We start from the raw sequence: 15,743 nt of genomic DNA, 5'->3' as shown, positions 1-15,743 counted from the left end.
AAATATCAATTGACAATGCTCTGTCAAATTCTAAACAGCGCTACCTACAGTGGAAAAAACGAAACTGATCCCATATCCCCACGAAAGTGAAAACAAAATCGAATCAGTCAATACACCAGAGTTTTAGACATCTTATTTGATAACATTTAATAATTCATTGGTGATTTTCATCCAATCTTTGAATAGCACCTAATATGATTATCGTTGATTATAGTGGAGATTCTTGGCGAAATAGGAAATATGAAGAGGAAGTTTTCATGACGGGCGCTCCCATGCTGTATTTATAGAAAATGTAAAAGTTTGCATGCAGAAACTCTCGGAAGAGAGGGGGGCCGGCATCGGAACCAATAAATAATTCTGGAATTTGAGGTATTGTTTATTTTTATACAAAGACAAACAGTAGGTAAACCTAGAGTAGGTACTAAATCTGATTATTGGCTGTAAAATAAAATCAGTTCACTCAATTTTTTTCATTTTAATTCTCCTGTAATAAGATCAGTCTGTTATTTTGCAATTTTTAAAAATTTTATTTTTGAAAATTCTTACAATTAATCTAATCATTCATTGTGTGGTTCAATTCATATGGGGAAGTTTCGAATACATGATGAACATTCGAATATATTTTTTTGCTGAACCAAGAACAATGAAGCCTGCATAATAAAGGTGTCCAAAAAATTCTTTTCGGTCGACACTAGGATATTCGTTATGTTCAAAAGTATTTTTTTTGTGTACATACAAAGCTGAATGACATCTTTGGATGGATTTATAAGTCCACCTCTATCTTTCTTATGCAACAACATGAATTGTTGGCGATCGATCTATTTATAATCTGACTCTTCTAAGGCCGCTTCCAGATTCGTCGGTGCAGCAAGGTTGCGGGATCTGGAACAGAAATTTTACAGAGTTGCCTCCAGCTACACATTGTTTGGTGTAAAATCCTGCAGTACCGTTTGTGCAGCCGTCGCGTCGAATCGAATATATACCAGATAAACTTGCTGTACAATTCTGGGTAAAGGAACCAATAAAACTCTTTGTTCTAAAGCGACGTTTCGATGAATTTTATCATCTTCTTCAGGCTAAAAATTACAATAAAATATTTGTTAACTAAATAAACACAACATGGCAAAGTATAAATAAATAGACAGATTTACAACAATGGTATCAATAAAAAGAAAATATAGACCTTATTACTGTTCCACTACATATCTAAAGGATATTTACCTAAGAACAATTGACAGCTGATGAATTCAGCCTCGTTAAACTTTTCATTATTTAAAAGAACATCAAAATAAACAATCAACAGTGTATAGGGAGACAACATCGATGATATACATTCTTTGTTTGTCAAGCATTCGATTGAAACTGAAAGATCGTGAACCAGACACAATCTCTTATCAGTTGGCTGACAACCTGTTTATGCAATGCAAGTAGCATTGACTTAAAGATGCGTGAGCAGTATTAAAATTGACGGTATTATGTGTTACTTTCCATCTCTTTAAAAAGGCGCTTGGATAGATTATTTTCGCGACACAATATACGCGGGTTGTCCAAATCAAAACGGTGACCACTCTGAACCCAATGAGCTGAGAGCCCGGTTGTGGCTCTGATATTGACACAGTCATTATTGTGCTGTTTCATCCTAGTCTCAAGATATTGTTTAGTCTGTCCTACGTATTTAGAGTTACAACTCCAACAGCCAACACAATAGACAAATCCGGACTGTTTTCCCAAAGGAGAGCTGTCCTTAACTTTTGAAAATAATTTTTTCAAAGTATTACACGGGTAAGTGACAACTGCAACGCCCAGAAAAATCCTTTGAGATCTAGAATTTGTAACACTGTATCTAATTATGTCCATGTATTCAAATCACATTGTAATAATGCAGTTAATAAGTTTTTTAGTAATCTATATAAAAACACTAGGGCTTTCTTAAAACTAAATAAGGATTCTTTAGTCCTAATGGCTGATAAGGGTAATAAGGTTGTGCTACTGAGTAAGCAAGAATACTTTGATAAGTTATATGGTTTGTTAAATGATCTTGAGACTTACGGTAATATAAGAGCAGATCCTACTAATAAGATCCAAAATACAGTCAACATAATGTTATAGGTACCGATTATGTGATATTGATGCCATATCTAGCAATATGTAAAAAGCTTAAAGGATATAATAGTGTAGCTCCCAAGATTTATGGACTGGTAAAAGTCCATGAACCTGATAGACCTCTGCGACCGGTCATCTCATGTATAGGTTCACATACTTATGGCTTAGCGAAATTTTTGGCTGAAACATTAAATAATTTAAGACCTTTGTTCCAGTTCACTGTGAAGAATTCTTTTGAACTTGTAGATAAGTTGAACAATATTGTAATACCTAATGATTTTAAGCTTATAAGCTTTGATGCTAAATCTCTTTTCACAAACTTACCTAGAGATATTGTTCTTCATTTAATTGAAAAGTATTGGGACCATCTCAGCGCACATACAAAGATTCCTATGAAACAGTTTTTAGAGATGGTAAATTTTGTGTTTGAGAATAGTTATTGCCAGTTTGATGGTAAGTTCTATATTCAGAAGAGAGGCTCTGCGATGGGTAGTCCATTATCGCCTGTCATTGTAGAGATGGTAATGAGTTACGTAATTGAGATGGTAATGAGTTACGTAATTGAGATGGTTTTGGATTCAGTTTCTGTCGTGTTACCGTTCATCTATGTGTATGTTGACGACATTGTCACCTGTATACCTGGTGATCATTTAGAGATTATTTTAGCTTCAATAGTGTACATCCTGACTTACAGTTCACGTATGAGCTAGAGATTGATGGACGCATCCCTTTTTTGGATGTTTTACTGATTAGGCGTGAAGGTAGTTTGGCGACCGATCTGTATTCCAAGCCTACAGCTTCTAACCGTCTTCTCCATTTCAAGTCATACCATGAGAGATCTTATAAAGTGGCTGTCGTTAAAAATACCAAACATAAGATTGTTAAACTTAGTCATCCCTAATTTCACAACATTAGTTATCAAAAATACTCCCTAATATTACGAGAGAATGGTTATCCTAGAAATTTGGTTTCGACTATATTTTTTTCCAACAGCAGCGCAGACAATGTAAATGGTCAACCTAACAGTTCATTGGTTGGTTCGGTTGCTGGTGAAGTGAGATACTTTAAAATACCTTATGTTAAAGGTTTGTCAGAGAGTATTAAAAATATTATGAGACCGGTGGGCGTTGCAGTTGTCACTTACCCGTGTAATACTTCGAAAAAATTATTTTCAAAAGTTAAGGACAGCTCTCCTTTGGGAAAACAGTCCGGATTGGTCTATTGTGTTGGCTGTGGGGGTTGTAACTCAAAATACGTAGGACAGACTAAACAATATCTTGAGACTAGGATGAAACAGCAAAATAATGACTGTGTCAATATGAGAGCCACAACCGGGCTCTCAGCTCATTGCGTTCAGAGTGGTCACCGTTTTGATTTGGACAACCCGCGTATATTGTGTCGCGAAAATAATCTATCCAAGCGCCTTTTTAAAGAGATGGAAAGTAACACATAATACCGTCAATTTTAATACTGATCACGCATCTTTAAGTCAATGCTACTTGCATTGCATAAACAGGTTGTCAGCCAACTGATAAGAGATTGTGTCTGGTTCACGATCTTTCAGTTTCAATTGTATGCCTGACAAACAAATAATGTATATCATCGATGTTGCCTCCCTATACACTGTTGATTGTTTATTTTGATGTTCTTTTAAATAATGAAAAGTTTAACGAGGCTGAATTCATCAGCTGTCGATTGTTCTTAGGTAAATATCCTTTAGATATGTAGTGGAACAGTAATAAGGTCTATATTTTCTTTTTATTGATATTATTGTTGTAAATCTGTCTATTCATTTATACTTTGCTATGTTGTGTTTATTTAATTAACAAATATTTTATTGTAATTTTTAGCCTGAAGAAGATGATAAAATTCATCGAAACGTCGCTTTAGAACAAAGAGTTTTATTGGTTCCTTTACCCAGAATTGTACAGCAAGCTAAATTTTTGGGAACGAGAATTTATATTGCCTATACCAGATAAATTTCTTTTCTTGGAAATTTCTCTTCAGGCCCTCTCAGTCACATTCTCCCTGCAATATTCAGCCTGTTTATAGTTAAACAATGCAGGATACTTTTCAATTTCCAGTACTAAAACCACGTGTATATCACTTTCCTCCATTTTGTTTCCTTCAAGTAGGCGCGGTAAATGCTGAGCGGCGACTGGATAAGCATACCGAGCCAGTTAGTCAACGCTCATTGAAATATAGGCGCTCGGTAAGCTTTCGGAATATACCGAAGTCAGGAAGCCGCCTGATGAATCGGTGCATTTAATTTGTTTATAAATTGACCGTACAACATATCCTGCTATTTGAACTACTACATTTTTCTTCAACAGTGACAGAAATGGTAGAATATCAACTATATGTGTACATAAATTCATCATCTTGTATGACCATGCCATTATAATCGATTTTTTGTTTTTTGGTAATTGCCATATCACTCAGATCCAGCTGTGGGGACACATTTAGCTTCGCAATTGAGGTAGAGGAAGTGAGCATTTTTGTATTATCTAATAGGTATATCGCAATTATTTTTTAATACCTTCAAATCAATGTTCAGGCAGAGTCTTCTGGAAGTGTAGTAAAATTGATATGCTGTAGGATTATTATTCCAATTGTTCCGTCCCCTGAAAAATGAAGAGAAAAGAAGAGATAACATCAATTTCAGCACTTGGACATGGGGAAGCAAAAGGACATAAATGTATATGCTATGAAATAAAACTATTCGGACATATTCAGCGAGTCAATAAACATTCTTACAGCCGGCTCGGTGGCGTATATCCTGCAGTGCCGAAGTCCTAGAGTCGAATCCCAGATTTGCATGGAAATTTGTGAATTAGAATCAAATTAAACATTGATGTCTGTAAAATAAGAACTTTCTTACCCAACACTGCAGAAAAATGATTCTAGATGGTCTTGGCTGAAATTGTAGGTCAGCAAATATTCTAAGAGCGAATTTTCTTTATTGACATATTCATAAAAAATTCCTACTACTGATTGTATTGTAGTGCAAAAGCCAATAATTGGTGTCACATCTTTTGAAACATGCAGATATTTTCCACCCATGTGTTTCAAAGACTTGAAATAAGTAAAAGCCTCCTCTAAAAGTGGCACCAAAAAAAAAACATTAATTTTTTTAACGGTGTTTTGTAGCCTTTTGCTAATTGAATTCAAGAAGTCAAATAACCGATCAATTATTCATTCTTATAAATTCTATTGTTGGGACTGCATCTACGAAGTCTGGATGTTTTATATCCTTGGATATCTTATCGATATTCAGAACTAACTTCCATTTATGGGACATCCAATTGATATGGTTCATCTCAATTTTATTTCCGAAATGACAATATTCCTTTTCTTGGACCATGTGTAGTTTATTAATAAATTCAAAGTTAATTTTTTCCCCTTTGTCATTTAGGAATATTCCACAACTTGCCCAATTATTTCTAACTAATTTGAGCATGTGGTATGCATCAAAAATTATGAACACCTTATCCTTCGTCATTCGTTGTAAGTTTATTCAAATTTCGAGAACTTCCACCAAGTTTCTCCGCCATTGTAATTTAAGCTGAGGGTCCATCACAAGTAACCGATACTACTTTCACTCCAGCCTCATGCAATATTATCAAAGCCTCTTTCGTAATGTTCGCTTTTTCAGTACCTGTTACCTGAATTTATGAAAAAATATGCTATGGGTAATTTCCAGTCACCCTGTAAGGAGACCACCATCAAAACTAACGCTTCAGTGGCACATTTGCGTGAATCCTCTCTTTGATCCCGGTCCTTTAATCTTCATACCCCCATGTTTTCATGTCTCTCAAATCGATTCGTTTTTTTATTGTCATTTCATCGAGCATAAGGCTACATAAAGTGTCTTCCTTTTTCTGCTTATTTTCAGCGACAAGGACTTTCAGGGTATTGAAGGAATTCTCCAGGCTCGCAATTAACCTTGCCCAAACATTTTCTGATGGTTGAGGGTGCTGATGATCAAAGGTATTTCTAACATATACAGGGTGTCCCAAAACTAGCGAATCAAACGTCACAATACGGTAGAGTAGATCAATTACTATCGAATGACACCAACATTAGTTGAGCGAAAATGTACTGTAACATTCAGGTACCTTCGCGGTTATTCTGGAATTTCTCGACCGCTCTGGTTCTCGAAAGGTCCGACCGCAAGGGCCGGACTGGTTACAGTACCGTTTCCAAAGAAACCTAACCTGAATTTGCCGATTTTCGGTCTATTTTTTCAACCACAGGGCCAATTTGTGATTAAGGACAGCGTTTTTCGCCCATATTATCATCCCTGTAGAGAGGGTTTATTCTGAGTAATGAAAATTATGTAGAAAAAACAATCGTTTTAATTTACATTTACCGGGGTTTTTGATTAACTACTTGGAATAATTTTGATTAGGTGTGATAAAACAATAATCTAGGATTAATATGATTTAAAATTGCTATCCTTTGTCACAAACTGGCCCTGTGATTGAAAGAAATAGTACGAAAATCGGCAACTTTGGGTATTTTCATAAAATTCTGATTATTCTGGAAACGGTACATTTTCGCTGAACTAATATTGGTGTTATTCAATAGTATTCGGTCTACTCTATCGTGGTGTGACGTTTGATTCACTAGTTTTGGGACACGCTGTATATAAGCCTTTGATGATAGAAATTGTGAAGTCATTGCGAATGTTTTCATGTCTTCTCCGTATGAATATTTATTCTTCCTTATTCCTTGCGATTTTCTCTTTTGAACATCTAAGGATATTTTCAATAAGGAGGACGGTAGTCCAGTAGTGACCGACTTTGTCATCCACTGAAGTCCATTCTCGGAAAGCCAGTTTTTTTTCCTTCACAGCCCATAATACTTGTTTTACGTTCGTAACTTTTCTTTTCATCCGTATTTTTTTTTGTGCTACAGTTTTCCTAACATTAACCTTTTGTACTTGATGAAGCAGTTCTGAAGTCGTCACGCCGAAAACTAATACTGTTTCAGAATTATTCAATATCGTCAATATCAATGAAACAATCGGAACCAAATAAAACGTTGTTCAATATTGGGGTTCTCCAGCTCATCCTATAATGAACACAAACTTTTTCGCAGCAAAATCATTAAGTGATATCTTAAAGTTTCATCCAGATATTCTTTTCAGATTGCTTTCCTGCTTACTTGAAGTGAGTTTGCAAGTTTTATTTCCACTCCACTTTTTATTCCACCACAACACTATTCAAATGCTCTGACTCATACTTGAACAAATTACAACTACAACTACTAATGAATTATATGATTTTCACTATAATGGATTATTTTACCTCGACCTCGATGTTTTTTGCTATTACGGTAACATCCTCAGCTGGACAAAGGTAAGGTAAGATAGTGGCATGTTAGTGAAATCCAGGAATTCATTTTGTAGTATCGATTTTCGTATCGGCCATATCAATGCAGTGGTAATAATTCATAGGGTATTACCTTTCTGTATTCCCTTTCACTCCACTACGTGCCACTATTATCATTGCTGTATACCGTTACCGTGAATAAATCTACAAAAATACTTAAAAACAAAATTATCGGTGCGATGAAACTTATAATTTCTTAGGGCTACTTGCGACTGTGTGCCCTCCTGTGACTGAAGAGACCCAACCGTGACCTACAGATCCTTCCACACTCCGAGCATGGATAAACACCAACCAGATCTGGCCAAAGACCTCCACTGTGACCTGTCTAACGCTATTTGTTCCCAGTTATAATTGGCATTAACTGATTTTAGGGATTGATGCAGTATATTCTTAAACTGCTTATACTGGCCTCCTGGTTTCCGAGCGCCCCCTCTGTGAATTCGCCGTAGAGAGCTATTTCGGGGAGTCTTGTGTCTTGCATCCCCAGAATGTGGCATCTGAGTCGGGCCTTCGTTACTCGAGTCTCAATTGTTATACAACTAGCGCGCTGCAAGACTTCTGCATTTGAAACTGTGTGGAACCATCTGATGTGCATTATTCGTCTTAGATCACGTTGTTGCATATGTTCAAGCTGTTTATTATGTCGCATGTAGGGCGTCCACCTTTTGCTTCGGTAAAGAAGCATTGGGAGGAACACTGCTTTGTGAACAACTGTCTCAGTCTTCAGATTGAGGTCGTGATTTTGAGACATTCTGTCCTTTATCTTCCAGAATGCCCGCGATGCCGTATTGATATGGTTGTGTATTTCCGTGTCCAGGCTAGCCTTAGTATTTAAGAAGCTTTCCAAGTATTTGAACTGCTCATGTTTCCCATGATTTTCCATAGCGCTCTCCGATTTATCGAGTCGAAAGCCTTACTTAAATAGATACAGCCTGTATAGATTCTTGATTGTTGTTCACGGGCCTTCTCAAGCAGCTGTCGCAGTGTAAAAATTAGGTACACCCTACCTCGTTTGGGTCGAAAGCCGCACTGGGATTCAGGTAATAGCTTTTCTAAGAGTGGAATCAGACGATTAGCCATAATCTTCCAGAATTTTTCTGGGCACACTAAGCAACGATATGAATTGTTGCAATTTGTTGTATCGCCTTTGTTCTTATAGAGGTTGATAACTAAAGCGTCTCTGAAGTCTTGTGGCACATTTCCTTGTTTCCAGATCTGGCGGAATAGTGTTAGGAGACAATTGACAATATCTCTATGAATGTTTGAATGGCAAGGCGAACTCTGACCCAGCCTATGGAAGTGCAAAAGTTAGTCTGTATGTACTCGTATACGGCGTCCTTTTTGCGTTGTGAAACATTTTATTTTCACCCTTTGGATGGTTATGAGGTTAGAAATGCAGTTGATCCTTGAAAAACAAGAAGAGTACTGGTGTTGATTTTATATCTGTAAGAACATTGAAATTTATTTCTGAACATATAGATAGGAGATGCTTTTGCCCATCTGATAAATGATTCAGTCTGTTCCGGTACTTTTCCAAACGTTATAAAAAATGCCACTGTTTTGCCTGTCCACAAGAAAAATGATCCATTCAATGTTTCTAACTATCGGCCTATTTCTTTTTTGCATGTGTTCTCTAAGATCTTTGAGATAATAGTTTTGGATCGAATGATGAAATTCTTGGACAAATTCAACATAATCACAGATAGCCAACACGGTTTTAGAACTAGACGGAACTGAGTCTGCCGTTCTGGATTTGTTCGATTCAATTTTCGTTAGGGATTGGCTTTATTCTTTGATCTCTCCCGTGTTATTGATACCATTTCACCTGGGTTACTGATGGGGAAGCTGTTCAATCTTGGATTTCGTGGAATTTTCCTGGATTGGATTAAACACTATGTATCAGACCGAAAATTGCATGTAAGAATTGAGGATGTTTTCTCTGACGAATATGAGATTGATCTTGGTGTTTCACAGGGGTCGGTTTTGGGACATTTTCTATTTATTCTCTTCATAAATGATCTTCAATTCCAAATAAGAATAAATCTTATTATATTCGTAGATGATACGGCATTTCTTGTAACAGCTGAGAGTCTGGAGGAACTTATAGAATTGTGTCAATCATTATTGAAAGCCTTTGGCGATTGTTCTGAATCTGGATAAAACACAAGTCATCAATTTTGGATTGAAGAAAGGAAATTCTATAGCCCTGAAACATGGCCATTACAGCCTAATTTCTGAAGAGTCTACAAAGTTTGATGAGTGTTTCAGATCATATATCGTATGTCAGCAGGAAGCTCAGTTCTTCTTTTTATGCCATTCGTCGATTTAAGGGTTACCTCCCTTCTGTATTGAATGTTTATTAGAGCTTGGTGTTCAGTCACCTAGGATATAATATTTTGACCTGGGCCGCTCTGTGGATTATTTTACCTCGACCTCGATGTTTTTTGCTATTACGGTAACATCCTCAGCTGGACAAAGGTAAGGTAAGATAGTGGCATGTTAGTGAAATCCAGGAATTCATTTTGTAGTATCGATTTTCGTATCGGCCATATCAATGCAGTGGTAATAATTCATTGGGTATTACCTTTCTGTATTCCCTTTCTCTCCACTACGTGCCACTATTATCATTGCTGTATACCGTTACCGCGAATAAATCTACAAAAATACTTGAAAACAAAACTATCGGTGCGATGAAACTTATAATTTCTTAGGGCTACTTGCGACTGTGTGCCCTCCTGTGACTGAAGAGACCCAACCGTGACCTACAGATCCTTCCACACTCCGAGCATGGATAAACACCAACCAGATCTGGCCAAAGACCTCCACTGTGACCTGTCTAACGCTATTTGTTCCCAGTTATACACCATACACCCACACTTTCCAGCTTTTACAATTATAGTAAAGAAATTCTAGAATTTTTTCTGTACCTAAACATAGAACAACTAAATTTGAAACATCAGCCAGATAAATGAGCATTACTTTGTACAATCATCTACCATTTCAATTAAGTCGCTTGATTTGTCTGGCTTCTGCAAGAAAATAAAATCTTTATTATTGAGGAAATACAAACCCCGAAGAATACTATGAATATATCAAAACATGTATCCACTCGGCTGCATACGAAGCACTAGGCATGTACGAACCCATTAAAAAAAGAAAACCATATTGGTGGGCCCCAGACATAGAAAACGATATAAAGGTAAAGCGAGACAAATATCAGAAATTCCTAAATACAAAAAATGAAAACGATAAAACGGAATATAAAAGAGCACAAAATCTAGTCCGCAAGAAAATCACCGAAATGAAAAATAAATCCTGGGAAAGAAACTGCTCAAAAATCAACACATATCTCGGTGGAACGAAGAGTACCGAGAGCTGGAGGCTGATAAAACAACTTAGACAAAACCAAAAGAAGGACATTATCTCAACAATAACGATGGAAAAAAGGGAGACATATTTCAAAACACTACACACAGAAAATAGAACAGAATTTAAAACCAATAACGAAAATGAACAGATAACAGTAATGACATCTCCATTAAGGATAACGATGAAAGAAGTAAAAGAAATATGTAGAAGTCTAAAAAACGGAAAAGCTGCTGGACCAGGAGAAATACCAGGAGAGCTCATAAAGTACGGAACGGAAAAATTATACCGCCATTTAACAACACTATTCCAGATGTGCATAGATGGGGCTACCACACCAAGCGATTGGAGAACATCGTATATTTCGACCATTTTTAAGAAAGGAAATAGAGAGAGTTGCTCAAATTACAGAGGATTGGCGGTGACAAGTACCTTAAGTAGAGTATATGGAAAATTATTGAAAAAGAGAATAGAAGCAGAATACAGTGATATAGAGATGGAGGAACAAGCGGGATTCAGAGCTGGAAGATCGACCGTGGATCACTTATATACAGTGACACAGGTATTAGAGAAAAAAACGGCAAAAAATCAGGAAATTCATCTTCTCTACATAGATCTTCAAAAAGCATACGACAGCATACCTCTGGAAAAATTGTGGGACATCATGCAACAAACGAACATCAATGCAAATATCATAAAAGCTGTTAAGAACCTTTATAAAGATATAACTGCTCAAGTCAAAATAAATGATACACTTTCTGGAAATATACCAATTACAAAGGGCCTCAAACAGGGATGTTGCCTCTCTCCTGTGCTATTTAAGATCTATATACAGCAAGCACTCAAAAAATGGATGAAAAGTTGCAAAGGAATGGGAATACCAATAGCGAACGAAAATACATTATATACGCTATTTTTTGCAGATGATCAAGTGGTACTAGCCCAGGATCATGATGACCTAGAGTATATGGCAAGAAAGCTGGTGGAGGAGTACGTTAGATGGGGTTTGGAAATTAACATTGAGAACCCAGAATATGACGATAGGAGGAATACCGGAGGATATAAAGTTGGAAGATGGACGAGTTATACGAGACTGCCGGGAGTATAAATACCTGGGACTTAAGATGACACGGGACGGAACACTGGATGAGGGAATCAAGGAGAGAGTTATACAGGCAAGGAGAGCGATATCCATGCTGAATGGAATTTTGTGGGACCGAAGCATCTCAAAATCTAATAAAAAAACCATATATAATACTATTATAAAGAGTATAATTACTTATGGATGTGAAGTATGGCCGCTGAAGAAGAAAACAGAAAGCATGCTGCTGGCAACCGAGATGGACTATTGGAGGAGATCTGCTGGAAAATCAAGGATGGAAAAGATCACAAATTCAAGAATAAGAGAGATAATGGATATCGAGCATACAATCCTTGACGACATCAGAACTAAATGTTAAAAATGTTAAAAAGTAAAATGAGCTGTGGTCCAGACAATATTCCAACTAAGCTAGTAAAGAATCAAATAAGTGTACTCATCGAACCTTTGTTGTATATCTATAATTTAATTTTGAAGACTAACAAATTTCCTAAAATGTGGAAAGTGTCACGTATTTGTCCGGTTTTCAAGTCAGGAAAACCTGCTGATATTAAAAATTACAGACCTGTTGCCCTTATCTCTGCTTTCTCCAAGTTATTTGAGATTTTGCTTTTTGACATGATTTATTCTCATGTATCAGGTAAATTGTCTGAACTTCAACATGGTTTCATGCGCTCGAGGAGCACAGTCACAAATCTTTGTACCTTTACACAGTATGTGTCAGATTGTTTAGATGGTCGGAAACAAATCGATGTAATCTATACGGATTTTAGTAGAGCTTTCGACAGGGTATCACATAGATTGCTTTTGAAGAAGTTAAGTCGCTTTGGTATTTCACCGAATATTGTAATGTTGATAAAATCATTTCTCGATAATAGGAAATTATATGTTGAATTAAAAGGAGTAAAGTCATTTTATTTTATTGCAAGGTCAGGGGTACCTCAGGGTTCAAATTTGGGGCCCCTCTTATTTCTTATATTTATAGACGATGTTTGCACTGCGATTAACTCGAGGAAGCTTTTGTTTGCGGATGATCTCAAGATTTTCAGAGTGATTCATGATATACAAGACTTTTATATGTTGCAGGAAGATATTAGACATTTATATGAATGGTGTACTGAGAACGAATTGCCTCTAAATATCAGTAAATGTAAAGTTATGAGTTACTCAAGAAAGCTAACCACCGAAGAATTCAATTATAATATTGGCAACCATATTTTGAAAAGGGTAAACGAGTGTAAGGATTTAGGTGTTTTATTCGACAGCAAGCTTACATTCGACCTCCACATAGGTGGGATTATCTGTGAAGCTAATAGATCTTTGGGTTTCGTTTTACGCAATTGCAAAGAATTTTCTAATATGTTGGCTGTTCAGTCGGTCTATTTCAGTTTGATACGTACAAAACTTGAGTACTGTGCGTTGGTGTGGAATCCCAACCACGAAAAATATATTGTAGCGTTGGAATCCGTCCAAAAAAAATTTTTGAAATTTTTATATTTCAAAAAGCATAGCGTTTACCCTATTCGTCATTACGATTATAACTCTCTTCTGGTTGAATTTGACTTCACAAGTTTGAGAAAGAGGAGAGAAATTTCAGGTGCAATCTTTGCTTTCAAATTAGTTAATGGTCAAGTCGATTCGATGTATCTGCTGTCTCTGTTGAATTTTAATACGCCTCGCTTTTCATCCAGAACGAATTTAACTTTTAGGATTACTGTCTCTAATACTCAACACCATTTTCATAGTCCGGTAGCATCTATCTGCAGAAGCTTGAATAGTTTACCCTCAATTGATATGTTTTTTCTTAGTTTAGGTCAGTTTAAGAGACAATTATATATGTTAATTAGAAACTAATCTTTTGTTTGTTTGTTTTTTTTTTGTGATTTTTGGCTCATAATCCATAGCCTCGACTGGCGACGGCTTGAGGCATTATTATACATATATGTAGGTATACCTGTATGTATTGGTTTATTGTATACACCTGTAATTGGGCATTTGCCTGTTGGATGTAGAAAGTTAAATAAATAAATAAATAAATAAACAACTTGTATGGTTTGGGCATGTACAGCGGATGCCCGAAAATCGAATCCCAAACCAGATATTACTGTGGACACCGCAAGGAAAGAATAAAAGAGGAAGACCCAGGACAAGCTGGCGGGAAGGAATAGATAGAGAAATAAGGGAGAGAGAACTACCAGATGAACTATGGCTTAATAGAGAGGAGTGGAGGTTAGGTGTCGGAAAACGGCGTAGAACGTTATAAACCGACATATATATATATATATATATATATATATATATATATATATATATATATATATATATATATATATATATATATATATATATATATATATATATATTATTCAAACTTTCACCATTAGCATGTTGTTGCGTCCAGCGTAGTTGCCACATATGTTTTAGAATCTGGTACAGTAGGATTATTCGAACTCGATGACGTGTTCGTATTATAACATTGGCTCCAGTTATTACAACTTTCATCTTTCAAAACACCTCTATATTTATGATGGCTATCATCCTTAGTTTGTGGAGTGCTCACTTGGGGAATCGTATTTCAGAATGTTTCAAACACTCTTTAAGTGTCTTTTTGTCAATAATAGCTTCAGTGATTATGTAATAATTTTAAAAACGTTATTATTATTATTATTATTAACCATACAATTAGAGTTGAGGTAAATACCTATAAACTCAAATAAGCTTACATATAAAAAAAATTCAACGTACACTTCCCCAAAATAAAGATAAACTAGTGAATGAATATAAAAAAAAATATATCGAATCATTTCAAATGTGAATAACACACATGGGACACAAAAATTCGGCACCAACACAGCGAACATTTCTTCACCATTAAAGTTGTCTCAGTCTGTCTAATCCATTTTTGAAGCTATTGGTGGTAGAGCTATTGACCACGGAACTGGGAAGTCTATTCCAGGATGAGAACACTCTGTTGGGTAAGAACATCTGCCTTGGAATGGTCCGGAAATTCTCCTTCCTCAATTTAAAATCGTGACCTCGAAGATTATTTATATTTTTGCAGAATATGGCTTCCACCTGAGGACCAAAATTTCCATGCATACACTTGTATGTGAATATCAGGTCACCTCTAGTGCGTCTATCTGCAAATGTTTTCATGTTGTTCAGACGAAGGCGGGTCTCATAATCAGGTCGGACGATTCCATATGGAATTCTGGTATTCCATCTCTGGATAGACTCGAGAGAATTTATCTCTCCAACAAGGGCAGTCCACCATACTGGACCAGCGTATTCCATGATAGGGAGTATGTAAGACTCATATAACAGTTTACAAACTGATCTGTCCGAGCCTCGAAAGGATCTCTGAACCAAGTAGGTAAGTTGACGGGCCTTAGCTGTAATTGAAGCAACATGGGTGGACCAGGTCAGATCGCTAGTTATGGTCAAGCCCAAATCACATTGACTGGTGACAGGAGAGATACAATAATCGTCAATTACATAGGAAAGTCGCGGATTATTTCTGCCCATATGCAGCACATGACATTTGTCTAGGTTTAGTGGAAGCAACCATTCCCGACACCAAGCGGACAGGTTGTCAAGATCCCGCTGGAGAGTTGTAGGGTTGAGAAGGGGAAAATTATAAATATTGGTATCGTCCGCATACATAGAACATGTCGACAAAAACAACCAGGGAGATCAGAAGTATATAGAAGTAACAGAATGGGACCGAGAACCGATCCCTGAGGGACACCACTCAGAACATGCCACTCAGAAGATGAGTA

General features: G+C 36.5%; 1 long non-coding RNA gene across 1 annotated transcript; it reads right to left on the bottom strand.

Moving 5' to 3' along the window:
* Positions 1–451: 451 nt before the first annotated feature.
* On the bottom strand, positions 452–1,369 carry LOC123317886. The gene is made up of 3 exons (XR_006538211.1): positions 1,222–1,369; positions 948–1,076; positions 452–882 (listed from the first exon to the last, which is right to left on the bottom strand). It is a non-coding gene; the product is annotated as an uncharacterized LOC123317886 (long non-coding RNA).
* Positions 1,370–15,743: the final 14,374 nt, after the last annotated feature.

This window comes from Coccinella septempunctata, chromosome 7, assembly GCF_907165205.1.
Source record: "Coccinella septempunctata chromosome 7, icCocSept1.1, whole genome shotgun sequence".
Taxonomy (NCBI): Eukaryota; Metazoa; Arthropoda; class Insecta; order Coleoptera; family Coccinellidae; genus Coccinella; species Coccinella septempunctata.
Note: the sequence above shows the minus strand (reverse complement) of the source record. Positions and strands in the feature narration are given on the sequence as shown.